Source organism: Pinus tabuliformis, chromosome 2_2, assembly GCF_031772625.1.
Source record: "Pinus tabuliformis cultivar Carrire ecotype Pingquan chromosome 2_2, CPIR1, whole genome shotgun sequence".
NCBI classification, from domain to species: Eukaryota; Viridiplantae; Streptophyta; class Pinopsida; order Pinales; family Pinaceae; genus Pinus; species Pinus tabuliformis.
This window is the reverse complement of record NC_142300.1, coordinates 1,277,757,252-1,277,774,861: the sequence shown is the minus strand read 5'-3', so window position 1 is coordinate 1,277,774,861 and position 17,610 is coordinate 1,277,757,252.

Sequence of the window (17,610 nt, the reverse complement as noted above, 5' to 3'; positions counted from 1 at the left end):
TTTCTCCATAAGCCTGGGCCCATTTGGCCAGAAGTGCACGTGGATCATTCTGTCCATCATACTTTTCTGTCATTTGTATCTTAGGCTTCTCGAATCGTGTTTTCATCATCCTCCTACATTCGTGCCAATCATCAAAGCTTCCTTTATGCATACCCCACCATCTTGTGGGCGCAGTGTGCAATGCCCAGTCCAACGCCTGGAAGCGCTAATTTTCTGGTACCTCCCTTTCAAATGCATCCAAAAAGATATCTACCTCATTCAGGCCATCATAAGTAGGCAGATTTATTACCTCTAAGGACACACAACACAACGATCGGGTCATCATGTTGCAGTTTAGTTTAGTCACTTCATGTAACCGATTTTCCGAGCACTCTAATTCTTCATCAGAGTCCAAATTGCAGGAACTCTTGTGATCCTATGTAATTCATCAATTTGCGGTGGGATTCACCCAATCTTGGTCTCGCGCTGTTATCTTATAGATACAGTCAAAATCGTCATCACTCTCATAATCACGGATTGGTTTTGTATAGCGCGATCCTTCAGTAGGATCTAGAGTACTATTACGTATAACAATTTCTTCTCAAATATCATCTTTCACTTCTTTAGGTTGATTACCCCATTCATATCAGTAGCCCGGTCAATTCCCAGGAGCGCAGGATAGGGGTTCATGCCATCCACTATCTCTATTACTTCAAAATCAGCCAATGCGCTCGCACCTTCAATATCCATAGTGACCCCTTGCAACCGCCCCATGGGGATGATATTCTGTTGATTGGCCATCCTTAGCTGAATCGGAGACCATTGCAGCACGAGTCTCCCCATCCATTCTGAAGTCTGCTTTGGTAGGATGTTCGCATCTAACCCCAAGTCCAAAATAACCTGATCCATTCCATACTCTCCTATATGCACAATCAGTCTCATCTCTTATCCCGTCCTTTTTTTATGCTTGCCAATGTTTTGTACTACGCATGGCTCACCCGAAGCGGTTCCAGCACATCTATTGATGAGCTCTTGTAACCCCTTCATAGCCTTAATATCACACAGTAACTTCATGCAGGTCTCCAGGAAAGTTGTGAGCATAAAAGGGTCCATCTCTTGATCAGGCTTATCCTTGCTTTCTGAGGTGGAGGCCGCAGCGAAGATCTTCTTAGCTTCCATGAAGGTTTCACGTGCACGCTCCAAATTGAATTCAGCCTCCTTTGCTGGAGCTTTGCGAACCCATGTACTTTCTTCTAGCTATTTCCCCTCGTCATCTCCTGTCGCAATTCCACTTCTCAGCACCATATTTACATTTGGATCTTCTTCGCACAGTTCATACCTCATCATCTGCAAGTTCTAAATCGATGCAGGTGGTAGCGCCCCTTTGTCACGTATCCTTGCTATCAACGTAAGACAGTCTTCCATTTCATGATCAAACAATGTGCAATACTTACATGATGGACGCGTTGGTTTAGTACAATCGCGAGCATTATGTCTTGGTCCCTCGCAGTTGTAGTAGATCAACTATCCCTGACCTCTACCAGGTCCCCCTACACCTCGGCCTCGTTCGTGCTGCTGAAATCCTATCCACGCCATCCTTGCGCTCTGGTCAGGGGGCACATTTCTGCCTGAACCCTATAGGTGGGAGTTCTATCCATCATCAATTCATAACTCTTGCAATTGCACTCATCATGCCCTATCAACCTACAAAAGTTGCATAACAGCTCTTGCAGTGTCTGTACAGACTTCTGCAACAAATGACAGTTATCTATGGCACGTTTTCTTGCTACCTCACATATAGCACACCATCATGCGAACCCCGCGCTCAGTCCTCCTTGCACTTCTGGCCTCAAAGGCATCGGTCCTCCTCCTGCAATGTAGTTCACAAAGATTAGACAATGGTCCTTGTCATGTACATAACTCTTGCATTTCAGGCACCATACTTCTTCGCGCACCTCTGGTCAAACCATTCTGTCTTGCTTTAGACTTTGCATTTCAAGGCATAGATTCTTCAACTGTGCATGGATCTGCTGAACCCCCAAATTTGGACCTTGGATCAGTGTTTCATGTAATCTCATGGCAATCTCCAAGGCCTCCACCTGACTAGTTATCTTCTACTCCAATAGTGCAACCCTTAAGTGTAGCAATAGTGAAGCCACAAACCACTCACAATGATGTCCATTTATCAAATTCGTGTTGGATTTGCGGATTGTACACTTCAACCTCTGATCTAGTTCCCAAGGTGTCTTGCCTGGTTGTATCGCGATTTCTTTGAATCCCACAATCAACTGTTCCTCACATTTATGCCTACTGAATTGTCTATTTAGTGTTTTCTGGATGTCTACCACTCGAGCATTCTGGTTATCATTAGAGTACTTGATATACGAGGTTAGTGCACGATCTTGCAGAGCACTAACCAATGTCACCTTCTTTATATGACCACCTGTAACACCTTGAGCCTCCCATACATCTTTCAAAATGAATCAGAATTGGTCTGGGTCCTCATTCCCCAAGCCTTTGAACAAAGGAAGCTTCATTGAATTTTCCATATTGAACTATGGTGGAGGTGGAGGTGGTAAGGGTGAAGTCACAGGTGATGGTGGTGAAGTTGGAGGTAGTCTGGGTGGAGGTGGTATTCATGGGAATCCTTGTCTTATTAATTGAATAGAACTTCGCAGAGAAACCTTCACTATGCCTTATTTGTCACCTCGCGGAGGTGAAATCAAGGGACTCTACTACGGACCCTTTTCTCCTTCATTCCTGTAATTTTTTTTGCTTCTCGTATTTCCAAACATCAAGGTAGCTACATAAACCGTCTTTCGCACAATAGCATTTTAATCTAGGTATTCAAAGATTTTACGTACTTACCTCGCGGTCCTTTGAAAAAGCATCACTTCGCCTCGCTGTAGCTGACTAAGGTGTCGACTGCAAATTCAGTTGCAAATCCTCCTATGATGTGATTGAGCCAATCGTCGATAGCCTGGGCGATCTTGTCCTCCGATGGTTCCAATTTTTGTACTAGCTCTGGGGTCCAAACAATAGGACCATCAAGTTTCCACCTTCCTTGGTTGTCTGCTAGCTTCGCGATCCACTCGTATAGCTCAACCGAAAAGGAGTAGAAAAATATCTCGTGGATTTCTGTATACAGGTACCTGTCCAATGACTGTTCTTTTGTCGGTCACGAGTTTCTGTTCTCCTATGCCACGAATTCGTGGATCTTCCTATCCAACCAGTCCCTGATCTCCTTCTTAGTTGGATTCTAATGATACGACATCACACATCTCTTATGCAGATTTTGGTCCCAGCAACGGAACCATTTGTTGACTTGAGGGGGCCTAATCGAGGTTCAACGTTAATTAACCAAACAAACTCGTACACTACTGGCCCTTTCGGCATCAGACTGAAGTCTCACTTGAAGCAGTATGGGGGAATGCTGGAACCAAGTTTCCACACCCTGAGATGGTTGTGATGTCATTTGATTCCCTCTATCCCTGCCTTCGCATAGGGTGCCTCGCTCTAGGGCTTACAAAATGAGCCCTCTATTCCATCTTTCAATACCCCCGTGAAAGGGTACGATCGACCTTCGTGCAGCCATAGGTTGCTGCTCAGGTACTTTCACACTGTTATGGCAGTGTGCCGTGTAGATTCCCCAATTAATCTAAGCGAATTTCTTATCTTATCAAACACTTATATTTAACCCCACGTAAACAAATAACCGTAATTGTGTTTAGTTATATAATGTAATTGCATTCATTCACGCATCATATAAGCATAATAAAGGACATTCATACATAACAGATCAAGATGCATCAACAGAACAAAGAAACTGAAATAGCAGAATATTTCTCTTTATTGATATCTTCCAAGTGTTTACAAACTTTATCCACCCTACGCACACAGCTACAGGGGTCCACGCACTCAGCTGCGGACTTCTACCGTAGGCCTTTGCACACTCAGTTGCAGAGCCTCTACCTATGCTACAATCCAAGACTTAGACTTCTTACTTCAAAGCTATTATTTTCTTACATGATTCGTCCTTCTAACTACTTAGATCTTAGCTCTTTTTATAGAATCCCATGGTTCGTGGACCATGGGTAGATCTCTTACAACCGAATTTTCTTTACAAACTAAGGGTGGAAAACCCTTGATGACTTATGACACCTTCATGCTCCTCAACCACAAAATGCAGAGTCTTTACAATTTTAATACCAAATTTGACTCAAACACGGGCTTTTAGCCCTAAAACTGTCCTTAGGGGATCCCGCTCCCAACACCAACTATGAAATCTATGTCTAATAAACTTCAATTTGAATCTTCCATAAATTTTTCCCATCCTTGAAATGTTATCAGCTTGGTAGGTTTGATCTCCAGATCATACTCAAGAATAGTTGTTATCCATCTTCCTCTTCTAACTTCATGATCGGGTTGGGTTAGAATGTCTATCACAATAGCATTTGAGACATAGGAAATTACATGTGAATGAAGCACATAAACTCTAAAACATTTCAAATATTTAACCAATGCATATGTCTGCTTCTCCATAATATTTTATTTAAGGGAAGAATCTCTCAAACCTTTGGTAAATAAATCTATTGGTTGTTCATTACCTTGCTAATGTTTCTACAAAAGGACTGCTCCAATTGAGTGTTCAGATGTGAAGGAGAAAATAATGAAATATTTTGTATAATTTGGACTATCTAAAATAGGAGCACTATCCAAAGTCTGTTTTACCTCATCAATTGACTTCTTTGTTTCAATAGTCCATCTGATTTCACTTTCCTTCCTAAACATGTTAGTGAAAAACCTTATAATTTATGCTAAGTTGGGAATGAATCTTCTCAAAAAATTGACTCTACCTAGAAATTATTGAACTTCCTTTTTATTCCTTGGGATTCCAATTTTATTAATTGCAACCACCTTTTTTGGATCAATTTGATGCCATCCTTTGAGATTATATGCCCCAAAAAATTTCCCTCCTCCATTGCAAAATGTGGTTTCTTTGGATTTGGGGATATGGTAAACCTCCTGAACTTCTCAAAAACCTATCTTAAATGCTAAAAATGATAAAAATCATATTTTGAAAATATAGTGATATCATCAACATAAACCACAATGAACTTATCCTTCTCATCGGAAAATGAAATATACATAGCCCTTTGAAAGGTTGCCCCCCCTACATTCATCATCCCAAAGGGCATTAGGGGATTTTTGAGGTCCAAAATCGGCCTCCTAAGAAAAATTTACAACCAAAATAAACTTTATTAGAACCAATAGGATTCAATATGATAATGTCAACCATGAGGGGTAATTCACCATTTTTGGAGTAAAAACGTAAAAGGATTGAAAAATAACAAAACTACTTTTTCAACCCGTATTTTCAACTTATCTCCCTAAGTTTTTACTCACATTTCGAGCAGGAGTAATTGTTGGATCCAAAATTTAATTTGTCATCCAAGGAGTACCAATGTTGCATACTTTTGATGGACCCTGCTATACAAAAAATGAGAAATACATGGAAAAATGTGATTGCAATCACGCTTTTTCATGTATTTTTCATTTTTTGTGTAGCAGGATCCATCGAAAGTATGAAACATGGATACTCCTTAGATGATGAACCAAATTATGCATCCAACAAGTGTTTCCGCTCAAAATTTGAGTAAACCAATAGGGAGATAAGTTGAAAATACAAGTTGAATTTTCTTTTCCCCTCTAAAATTTGATGATGTAACCTAATATTATTTTATTATTTCCACTATTATTTTATAATTTATTTAGGAGGCCCATTTTAGACCTCAAAATTCCCCTAATGCATTCTAGCATACATAAAGGTACCCCATGGAGTGATGAAAGTTGTCTTTTCCTGGTCATGAGGATGACCAAGATCTTATTGTATCCTAAGAAACCATAAAGCATGGATATCCTCTTTGAGCCAACTACCTTTTGCAATATATGGTCCATCTTCGATAAAGGATAATTATCTTTTAGAGACACCTTGTTGAGGTTTTTGAAATAAACACAAATCCTTATCTCACAAATATTCTTTCATATAGGGAACAAATTAGAAATCCAGTTTGAAAAACTTAAAGGACTATTATTTTTTGCATAAAATAATTTTCTCACTTCTTTTTCAATAAGAGGAAGCAACAAGGGATTATTTCTTCTCAACTTTTGTTTAATAAGATTTTGATCCTCGGTGATTGGGATTGTATTTTGAATAATGCTCTTATCATACACTTTGAATTCGTCATATCCCCAAGAAAAAATATTTGAATATTCCTTCATGAGATCAAGGTATTTATTTCTTTCTTCATTAGTTAAATATCTTTAAAGCTTGATAATCTTAGGTTGTTTTTCTATCCCTATATTTCAGTCTTCTACTTCAGTTTCAGTGGGAATACCCTAGGATTCTTTGCTAGATCATTATGGTCAAATAACTTCTCAAGAGGAACCAAGCCTTTCAGAATTATATTATTCCTCAATTGTATAACCTCCATATCTATTATTTGATTTTCAAAATCATATAAATCTGTACCCAAGACTTTTTGTTCAACCTCATCAAAACAATTTTCCTCATCTATCCGAAAATTGGAAAATTCCTCAGTCATTTGAAAAAACAATTCAAGTTCTTTGTCATTTTTGCACACATGCCAATATTTTACATTGTCTAGGACTACAAGACTATGTTTGAATTATATTTCATACTTCCTATCGGGACATATATGAATCCGTTGTGCTATTCAACAACCCCCCATTATTTATATATAAATTTCTTAGGAAATTATTACATAAATAATGGGGACCCTTTTTAATTTCTAAATCATAGAAAAATAAAACATTTTAGTGTTTTTAGGACAAATTTGAATTTATTTGAATTTAAAACCTCAAATATCATTGGCCTGCGCAATTCAAATAAACTTGTTTTAAAAAGCTCCACTGCTTATTGCATTTCGTAATCTTAATAAGCACCCATTCTTTCATCTCTTAAAACAGTGTGATCCGATAAAGTATAATGCATATCGCAAATCCTAATGAACATAGCCCCCGAGAACAAGAACACTACTTGGGCTTTAAACCTTAAGTATTATTAAATGTGATAATTGATTGAATATCATATATCAAAGTTATAATAAAAGAAACATTAACCAAAGTTATACTATAATCCAAATCATTTATCCAAAGTCCGCTCCATATCAGAGCTTCCCGCATCGCAAAAGTTATAACGAGTATAGTTTAAAAACTATGATGACCACTCTGATTGTGATATGTGATAAACCCCCGAGACCCAATATGACAGTCAACGCAAATCTATAATATGTTGTGTTTGGATGGATTGCAGATTTTCAAAGGCATGCCATGCCATTCACCTCCGATCTCCTGATTGTGATAAAACTGATCAAAAATCACAACGTTAAATTCATAAACGAGCAATGAATAAATAACAAAGGAAAAGCACGTTAAAATAGAGTAAGTCACTGGGGGGACCCATCCCGATGGTATGTCATCCCAATTCCACGTCACCCATCGCGAATCCCTCTGTTACCTTTTATGATTCTCTGCCTTCAAACTTTCGATGAGATATATCACATCACAATGTCGTTGTTCATTAAAACCTTCGCCATACCCTGCGATGTTTCGAGACTGTGATTTCGATTAAATGCGATTGCAATTTTGCGGGATTTGTGATATTGCGATCACATATCGCATTTCATGGAAGCAGATAGTCATGTTTTAAAGTTGCCACAATATGTCTTTTACAACGTGGTTTCTCCATTTAATAGAAAGCTGAGTTGTCTTCATTAATCACTGAACTCATATTTTTTAATTATTATGAAGGCTTAACGATGTTTGTGGTTTCAGGTCTCAAGATAATTCAACGGTTCACAATGTAAGTACTTAGATATTTCGCATTTACCTATTGACTCATCTGCTTACTTGTTTTTACACTTTCAAGTGCCACATATACGGGACAACTGCGCATAAAAGACAAGTCATCCCCCTAAACTCAGCCAATGTTAGATATTTCTAGCTAAGGCAGCAAATGAGAGAAGAGACAAAATGATACTCCTGAGATCATCATCAAATTGATTCTATTTGTGTCTTATTATCACTCATTATAAGGGGAATTGTTCAAACCTCTTGAGATTTTTGTGTAATTTCTATTTCTGTGTCTTCAGAATGCACTATATAAACCCTTTTATGTATACGTAGAAGGGGCCCTACAATTTAGAAGGAAAGCCTTGGAGAGCTTTCACTTTTGTACTCTTCAAGCTTATCCTAATAGGAAGACTGGGCCAGGTTCCAAAATTTTACAAGAATGATTTTGAGAAGCTCGCACTTCTGTACTTCTTGAACTCCTCTTAATAGAATGACCAGATCAAGGTTCTGGATTTTTGTAAAGAAGGCTTTTGGAAGCTTACACTTTTGTACTTTTGGAAGCATGTGAATAAGAAGACCAGACCACAAATGTTCTATTTCATATGCAGAGTAACATACATCGGGTATTTATATCTTTGTATTATGTTTTTTTTATGTAATTAACAGTCATTCCTCTTTGCATTTTTTTTATATGTATCTTTTTAACACAATTCTGCATTAATTCACTTCTGAACATGCTAGAATTGCCATCTTTAATACATATATCAATGATTTATTATGTTATTTGATGTGATACATGCTTCATCAATTATTTTTCTTAACTTTTTAATCAAAGTAATTATCTTAAATGTTTTCATTTCTACAAGTGTTTGATTAATATTTATTATCATACAGTAAGGACGATCACTATAGATCAAATACAAAAGAACAAAAATAAAACCGTGTATTAGATAGATATATACATGTATTTCAGTTTACAATCACTTCCATGCATCACTTACTTTTGGTTATAAGCATTATACATCCACTCTATCACATTTCATTGGGAAACTGGTCCCATTATCCCCAGTCATAGCCATTATTCCAAACAGAAAAGGGATGGTATTCAAGTCCCCGACTGGGTGGTTATCCCCCACGTTGTTGCAACGAATTTCGAGGCATCAACATTTTGGCGCTAGAAGGAGGGTCTTGAATTAGTTATTTGTTTAAATTTTTTTATTTCATTTTTTAACTAATCATGCCTCCTATATGCATTCCTACACTTGGGCATGTGTTCAGTTCACTTAAGCCTACATGAGGCATGACCAAGAAGCATAATGAGTCCATGTCAAAATTAAAATTCGACGGTGAGAGTAATATTTTTGCATTAAATCATATTTCTAATTTTGTTAATAGATGTAAATATTTTAATATAATTGTCAATAATGAGATTTGCAGGCTTTTCAATCTCAAATTCAGAGGATGAATCCGCAAATGGTTCTTGGTGCTTCCCACGAAGTCGATTCATTCATGGAAACATTTTTGCCAGGTATTTCTCAAAGCTCACCAAAATTATAGTTACGATAGTTTGTGTTTAGAATTAGATAATATTTACAAGTATGGTGATGAATCTTCAGATGTTTTTTATAATAGATTTTAGATGCTTTGTTATAGATTTCATTTAGATGATTTTCCTTTAACTGAAGATTTAATTGAACGTTTCACTTCCCTTGTTTCTTCCAATTCTAAAGATAATAATTTAATTAATGAAGAACAAGACACACCTAATTCATTTATTAGTCTTGAATCAGTAAACGATTTTATTGAACCCGAACCTAAAATTGTAATTGGATCACAACCTTTATCTTTAGAAAATTTCAATTCTCATTTTCTCATTTCTGAAACGAATATTTCAAATATAAACATAGAATCTGAAAATGCAATTGAAACAATTTTTAATGATGCATGTGATCAATCAACAAATCCAATAAAATCCAATATACAACAATATTTGAATAATGAACATCTCAGTTTATCTTTTTTTAAGGCGAATTCAGAAAATTCAGAACATGTTTCTTTAATTGAAAGAATTTCCTTAAACCAGGATTATAATGCAGCAAGTTGTATAGATGAATCATTCGAGCCATCATTATACTCTCACATACATTATTTTCTTTATCCTGATGTCTTTTCAAATCAGATTATAGTCAGTGATGATCATCTCAATCTTCCATTTGAAAGTGGTCCTAGTCCTTGTTTTGAAAATTCTGCATCTATCACTCATTTGGATGATAATTATTTAATTTCAAAATCCTCTTCTTTTATATTTTTCTAATTCTATTAGTTCAGATCAGCTATTTGATTCTCATGAGAAGAAGGTACTTTATGATAATTATCATAACAATGATGAAAAAGAATCACATCTTATACAAAGTGCGCCAATTCTAAAATTTGATCTATCTTGTGAAGATTCACACACTTTAATTATGTATCCTCTTATTAAACACAAATATAATTTTAACAATTTTGATGATTTAACTTTGAAAGAAACTTGCATTTATAATTCTGTGATGGAATGTCCTTTTAGTGGCAATTGAAAGATTACAAGCCCTGAATTTAATAATGTATTCATGAGTTTCCCTCTAACATTATCTTGTAATTTTAGTTTTTATAACAATTTGTTTGTTTCTCCATTCTTTCATTTTGTTTTCTATTTTTATTGCAAGTATGTTCAATCCTACAATATTGAACATCCTCAAGATCTATTAAGTAATAACGAAGAATTGGTTTTTCAAAACCTTGAATATCAAAAATCATTTCGTTTCTAATTCAACTTGATATTTAGACATTCATTCCAATCATCTCATAGTCATATTGAGAGTGTTCTTCCTTTATGCCATGCTTGTCATCATCCCATTTGGTAAGTTTCGACTCTCTAACAAATATTCATATATCCTTTTATGATCTAATAGATATATGTTTAGAGGAAAATTTCTAGAGCATATGGTTTACTAACAGGTTTTTTGTAAATAAACGTATTTTTGTACATAATTTTACATTAGATATATATAATGAATTTTGTTTTATTTTGTTTGATTTCATTATATTGTTACTAATGTTTGACCTGTACATACATGCAAGAGTTAAAATGAGAGAATGGTTACATTGGAAGTATGACTATACCTAGTCATGTTTACTTCCATTTAGTTTTATGTTTGCATTTATTTTATTTAAAAATTTCAATAAGAAAGTAATGAATCAAGTATTTCCGACATCCCTTTCATTCTATGACAAAGTGTCTTAGAACATATCATAGGCTTATGAACCACTTGATTGTGTTGATTTTGAAAAAAATCTATCACACTAATAATAATGCTTTTAAAAACATGTGTGAAGAAATTAAAAAGAATTGCTATGGCTTGACAATATTTGATTCACAAGTACTTCTGAAAAACTCATAGTCACCACTCTTGTCCTATGATGAAAATTTGAGGTGTATGCAATCTGAAATTTCATTACTTAGCATTTTTTACTAAGTAAATAGATGATATTCAACATATGAAAATTTTAAGAAATACATGGAAGAACTTGAAGATTCATAAGGTAAATTATAGTCAAAATTCTTCCACGTATGTATTTTACAAGTTCATCTTCATCTATTGTTATTTTTTATTTTTCATCATTATTTCTTATTTTTATGTTTCTTTTGTAGGTCCTCAACCTGATTTTATTTCGGAGGCTTGAAATGAAGCAAGCAGCCAACTTATATATATATATATATATATATATAGAGAGAGAGAGAGAGAGAGAGAGAGAGATGCTACATGTTGAGGGGAGTATTTATTGTTTTGTCAAAATTTGAGAATTCTCTAACTTTGCTTCTATTCATTAAAATTCCATTTAGAACTTTAACACATTATCGAAATATTTCAATCGAATCATTATATTTTGTAACTCTCCTCATAAGAAAGTTTTGATAACATATTTCTTCGATCGAAACTACCGATGGTTAATTAAATTATTAAAAGGGTTTTTATTTTAAAAGCAAAGTTTAGTTGAGTGCTTTCTTTTGAATATTGCAGCAAATGATATTATCTATGATTCTATCTATGCATGTTCCAAATATTACAATTTTACAAGTTGAGATAAGCCATCACATAGCACTCATTCACATTATTTCCCTTTAGTGATACTCCTTTCTTCCGAAGGGATTTAGAGCCTCTAATCGGTGAATTTTGAAATCCCAATTTTATGCTTTTCATTTTTTAAGAGTTTTTCTATGATGATTTTGGCTTTAGAAAAGGTTTTCGAGACATTTGACAGTTTATTTGTGGTGGCAATCCCGAGAGGCACAACGTGTCACCAAACCGCGTTATTATATATCTTCCGAATAAAGGGAATCAAGGTTTTGGTGCGAGGGTTTAATGAACCTTTAATGTATTAGGCCTAACCCTATGTACTGGCCTCGGTTCCATAAATGCAATTCATTTCCACCTACTGAGGTAAAACTATGCATTGGCCTCCATTTTCTCGTGCGTTGTGGATCTAGTTTGGCTCTGTATGTATTTTGTGCCTTGGTTTGTTTCTTGAGGTTATTTTTTTGTTGTTCCACGGAGACTTCAGGTTGGCTTACTCTCTACGAGTTCCCTCTTACTCTCTATTCTTTGGTTTAAGCTTTGTTTGGTTCTGCTTGCAGTGGTTTTTGTTATTGGTCCTGGACTTGACCTGGCTTATGTATCCACAGGTGTTTCTCTTGCTACTACTGTGGGCAGCTTCAGAAAACAGTATTTCAGGTGAGATTTTGTTCTGGTTTCATTTCTATAATTTATTTCCATAATTCTAACCCTCTGGCCCCTTCGTTGGTAGTTGAAACTCATCAATGGTGCTCTCACTAGGAGAGTCCCTCTGGCTAAAGACTTAGTTCTCATCCTCTATCCTGGAAAAGATTCCTTCGAGGTAAACCCTTGGTCTTCCCTTTCTTAAACTGCTCTCTGTCACCTAGTTTCATTTGCCATTTTGGTTTTGTTGACTTCCATCTTGTTCTTGTGGTGGTGTGGAGGTCGGTTCTGGAGATTTCTGCTCCATGGCCTCGCACTTGGGATTCTTTGTGGCTTGGGAAAAACAGGGTAGGATCCCTCTGTGTTTGCCTAGTTAACTTTGCTTGCGTTTTATTTAATTGGCACAAGCCATTGGATCTCGTTTCCTTTGTTATGTTTGTATGGATTCGTGGGTTTCAAACCCTTGCTGTCAGTTTTTTCTAATTATGCATAATGCTGTCAGTTTGTTTTGAGCCTGCATAAACATTGGTTTCGAGCTTCTGTGGGTTTCGAAACCCTCTAGGTTTTGTTTTGAAAAATGTATATTGAACTATTTAAACTTTAAAATGAAATGAAATGGACAAGCGTGCTTGTTTAATATATGACATTTGTACGTGGGTCTTTATTTTGTTGAGAAAGATGTGATATCTTGCTAGGTTGTGCCTTTGTCTGCTTCTTGGTCTTGAATGCCTTCAATCACGAGACTAAGGAGTCACAATATAATCTAGCTGACCCAACAATAATAATATAAAGCCACAAAAATAACAATAGAGGGATTCTATGGGGCACAGAAATAACAATATGGGGGTAATAGGGGCACAAAAATATAAATAAGGGGTATAACTACAATAGTAATGGGGTAATCACTAGTATTATAGGGACCCAACATGCCCCTCTCCTTCAAAAAAGTGTTGTCCTCAACGCTTGAGTAGTTCTGGATACTTCTTCATAAAATTCTCATCCTCCCATGTGGAATCTTCAGCGGATAAGTTCTTCCACTTGATAAGATACTCTGAAATTGATCGATTTCGTAGCTATCGAGTTCTTGTTTCTGTGACTGCTTCCAGTTCCAATATAATTTTTCCTTCCTCGTCAAGTTCTGGCAATATTGTTTGAATTGGGAGCTTGTCACCTATAACCTTCTTTAAACATGAAACATGGAAAAATGGGTGCAATCGAGAAGTTGCAGGAAGCTCCAATTTGTATGCCATAGTACCAATCTTTTGCAACACCTTGTACGGACCATAATACTTTGGTGATAATTTATTATCCTTCTTAGCTTGCTTTAGGGACATTTGCTTATATGGTTGTAGCCGTAGGAATACCAAATCACCTACATCAAAACTTATTTCACTGCGATGTTGATCTGCCTGTTGTTTCATTCTATTTTGTGCCAACACTAGGTTATCCTTTAAGAGTTGGAGGACTTGTTGTTGATGTTCGATGTGATGTTCCACTACCTGAACCTTAGAATTTTCTCTTAAATATGATGTGATGAATGGTGGTTGATACCCATAAAGTGCCATAAATGGGGTCATTTTTGTTGCTGTATGGAAGGAAGTGTTATACCACCATTCAACCAGAGGCAACCATTTGACCCATTATGTCTGTTTATCAGATACAAAGCAACGAAGATATCCTTCCAAACATTTGTTTACTATCTCAATTTGCCCATCAGATTGAGGATGATAAGATGAGCTATGAGCTAACTGAGTACCAAGACAAGAAAATAATTATGTCCAAAAATTTCCAGTGAAAATGTGATCTCTGTCACTTACAATAATCTTTGGGTTTCCATGTAGCTTCTGAACTGTTTCCATAAATGCAATAGAAACTGTACTGGCTTTAAATGGATGTGATAATGCACAAAAGTGTGCATACTTGGTAAGTCTGTCAACTACCACCATGATGACACTCTTTCCCTCAGACTTGGGTAAACCTGTGATAAAATCCATTGAAACCTCCTCCCAATGTTGGCTTGGAATGGATAAAGGTTGTAATAGACCCGGTGTCTTAATTGTTTCAACTTTATTTTGCTGGCAAACCAAACATTCTGCCACAAACTTTTGAATATCTGATTTAAGGCCATCCCAAAAAAATTCCTTCTTAACCCTGTGGTAAGTTTTTAAAAATCCTTAGTGCCCTCCTAAGGGAGAAGTGTGCAATTCCATAAGAATCTTTTGTTTTAGCTGGGAATTCTTACAGAGGTATAAGCGATCTTTGTACCATAAAGAATCATTTTGCCAGCTAAATGTATCAGAAGTACTGGAATCTTGTTGTAGCTTTCAAATAAGTGCCCACACTTCTTTGTCGTTCTTCCATTCCTCCCTTGCTTCGTTTATCCAATCTAGTTGGATAATAGAAATGGCACACAACAATGCTTCCACATCCTCATCCTTTCTTGAGAGTGCATCTGCCATCACATTTTGCTTCTCTTTTTTGTAGATGATTTCAAAGTCATAACCCAACATCTTTGTGACCCACTTTTGTTGCTCTTCAGAGGATAATCTTTGTTCTAAAATTATTTAAGGCTATCATGATCCGTTTTTACCTTGAAGTGTCTTCCCATTAGGTAGGGTCGCCATTTCTTAAGTGCATGGAGTATTGCCAACATTTCCTTCTCATAAATAGATTTGCTTAAGAACTTTCCCTTGATTGGACAACTTTCAAAAGCAATGGGTCTTTCATCTTGCATTAAAGCAGCACCAATTCCATTTCCTGAAGCATCACATTCCACAATAAATGTTTTTGTGAAGTCTGGTGTAGCTAAGACCGATGCTTGGCACATTGCCTCTTTAAGATGTTCAAAGGCCTTTGTTGCTTGCGGAGTCCATGAAAATGAATCTTTCTTCAATAATGTTGTTAGAGGTGTTGCTATTCTCCCATAATTCTTAACAAACTTGTGATAATACCCTGTCAACCCAAGAAATCCTCGCAGATGCTTTATGGATGTGGGGATTTTCCATTCCTTAATGGCTTTAATTTGGCTAGGGTCTACCTTAACTCCTTCATGAGATATAATATGACCCAAATATTCCACCTCCTGGACTCCAAAGAAACATTTGGATCTTTTTGCATATAATTGTTTCTCCTCCAATAGTTGTAGCACCCTGTCAACATGTTCAACATGATCCTTCCAAGACTTGTTGTAGATTAGTATATCATCAAAAAATACTAACACAAATTTTCTAAGGAATGGTTTGAAAATTGAATTCATCAAACCTTGAAATGTTGAAGGTGCATTGGTAAGGCCAAAAGGCATGACCAAAAATTCATAATGACCCTCATGAGTTCTAAATGTCGTTTTCGGAATGTCTTCAATCATCATTCTGATTTGATGATAACCCGAACGAAGATCCAACTTGGTGAAGTAAATTGATCCATGCAATTCATCCAGTAATTCATCAATAATAGGAATGGGGAACTTATCTTTAATAGTGAGCTTGTTGAGCTCCCTATAATCTGGACACATGCGCCATGATCCATCCTTCTTGTGCACCAATACTACTGGAGCTGAGAAAGAACTTTGACTTGGTTGAATTATACCAGCTTCTAGCATTTCTGCAACCATACGTTCAATTTCACTTTTTTGGACATAGGGATATTTGTACGGCCTGATGTTTGGAGGAACACTTCCTGGAATGAGATGAATAGCATGATCATGATCACGCATATGTGGGAGACCTTTTGGAGTCTCAAATACCTTGGAATGATTGTCCAGGACTTTTTGGAGATCTAGAGAAATAGATGATTCCAATGTGGAAACATCTAGTGAACATAATTGTGCAATTACACCTCTTTGCTCCTTTTTTAGAAGCTTTTTCATGCCATTAGAGCTGATTATCTTTCCTGGTTTCCATGCAATACCCCTTAATTCAACTTCCTTTCCTTTCGTAGAAAATTTCATGAAAATTTCTTGAAAATTAAAAGATATTGTACCCAAGGATTGTAGCTATTGGACTCCTAGTACAACATCAGCACCTCCCATTGGAATGGAAAGCATTGGGCTAGTCAATACATATTCTCCCATGGATAGCTTGATATTATGGCACTTCCCAGAGCAATTTATTATTCCTCCATTTGCAATCATCACTTGACACTCTGGTGTTGCATATAGGAAGCAATTCAATTCTTTTTCTACCCTACAATGAATAAAATTGTGGGTGCTTCCTGAATCAATCAACACTATTACCTTTTTCTTCTTGATTTGTCCTTCTATCTTGATGGTTTGAGGAGTGGCAATTCCCGCCAATGCATTACAAGATATGGTCAGATTTATTTGTTCTTCATCTAGGCTTTGTTCCTGGAGTATATCTTCTTCTTTTGACCTTTCTTGCTCCTTTTCTTCTTCCTCTTCACAATCTATGTAGAATAATTTCTTCTCAGCACACTTATGACATTTAGTGTATTTGCTATCACAACTGTAACAAAGCCCTTTTGCTCTTTTTTCTTCCAATTGTTGTGGTGTCAACCTTATAGGTTGTGGAAGACTAGGGGCGACAACACTTCCGTCTTTATAGTTGTGAGTGGTATGCTTCCTGGTTGCCATAATTTTTCTTTCCATTTTTCTTGCTAACCTGAATGCCTTCTCTAATGAATCAAGTTCCCAAAGGCGAACATCATGTTGGATATTATCCTTTAAATACCCTATGAACACATCAATCCTATGCTCCTCTGGAATATCTTTTACCCTTATGTTCAATTTTTGGAACTCCTCAATGTGCTCCATTACTGAACCCTTTTGTTTGAGACTTATCAATTGGCTAAAAAAAGTTTTGCTTTTTGTATTTTCATAATGTGCTATCAATTCTTCCGTAAAAATTATCCAAGTGATAAATTGTTTACGAGAGAAAAGCCATTGATACCATAAAAACTGATTTGGTTCCAAATATACAGTTGCCATACGTACCTTTTGTGCATTTTGCACATTATTGAGATCGAAGAATTTCTCCATCTGTAA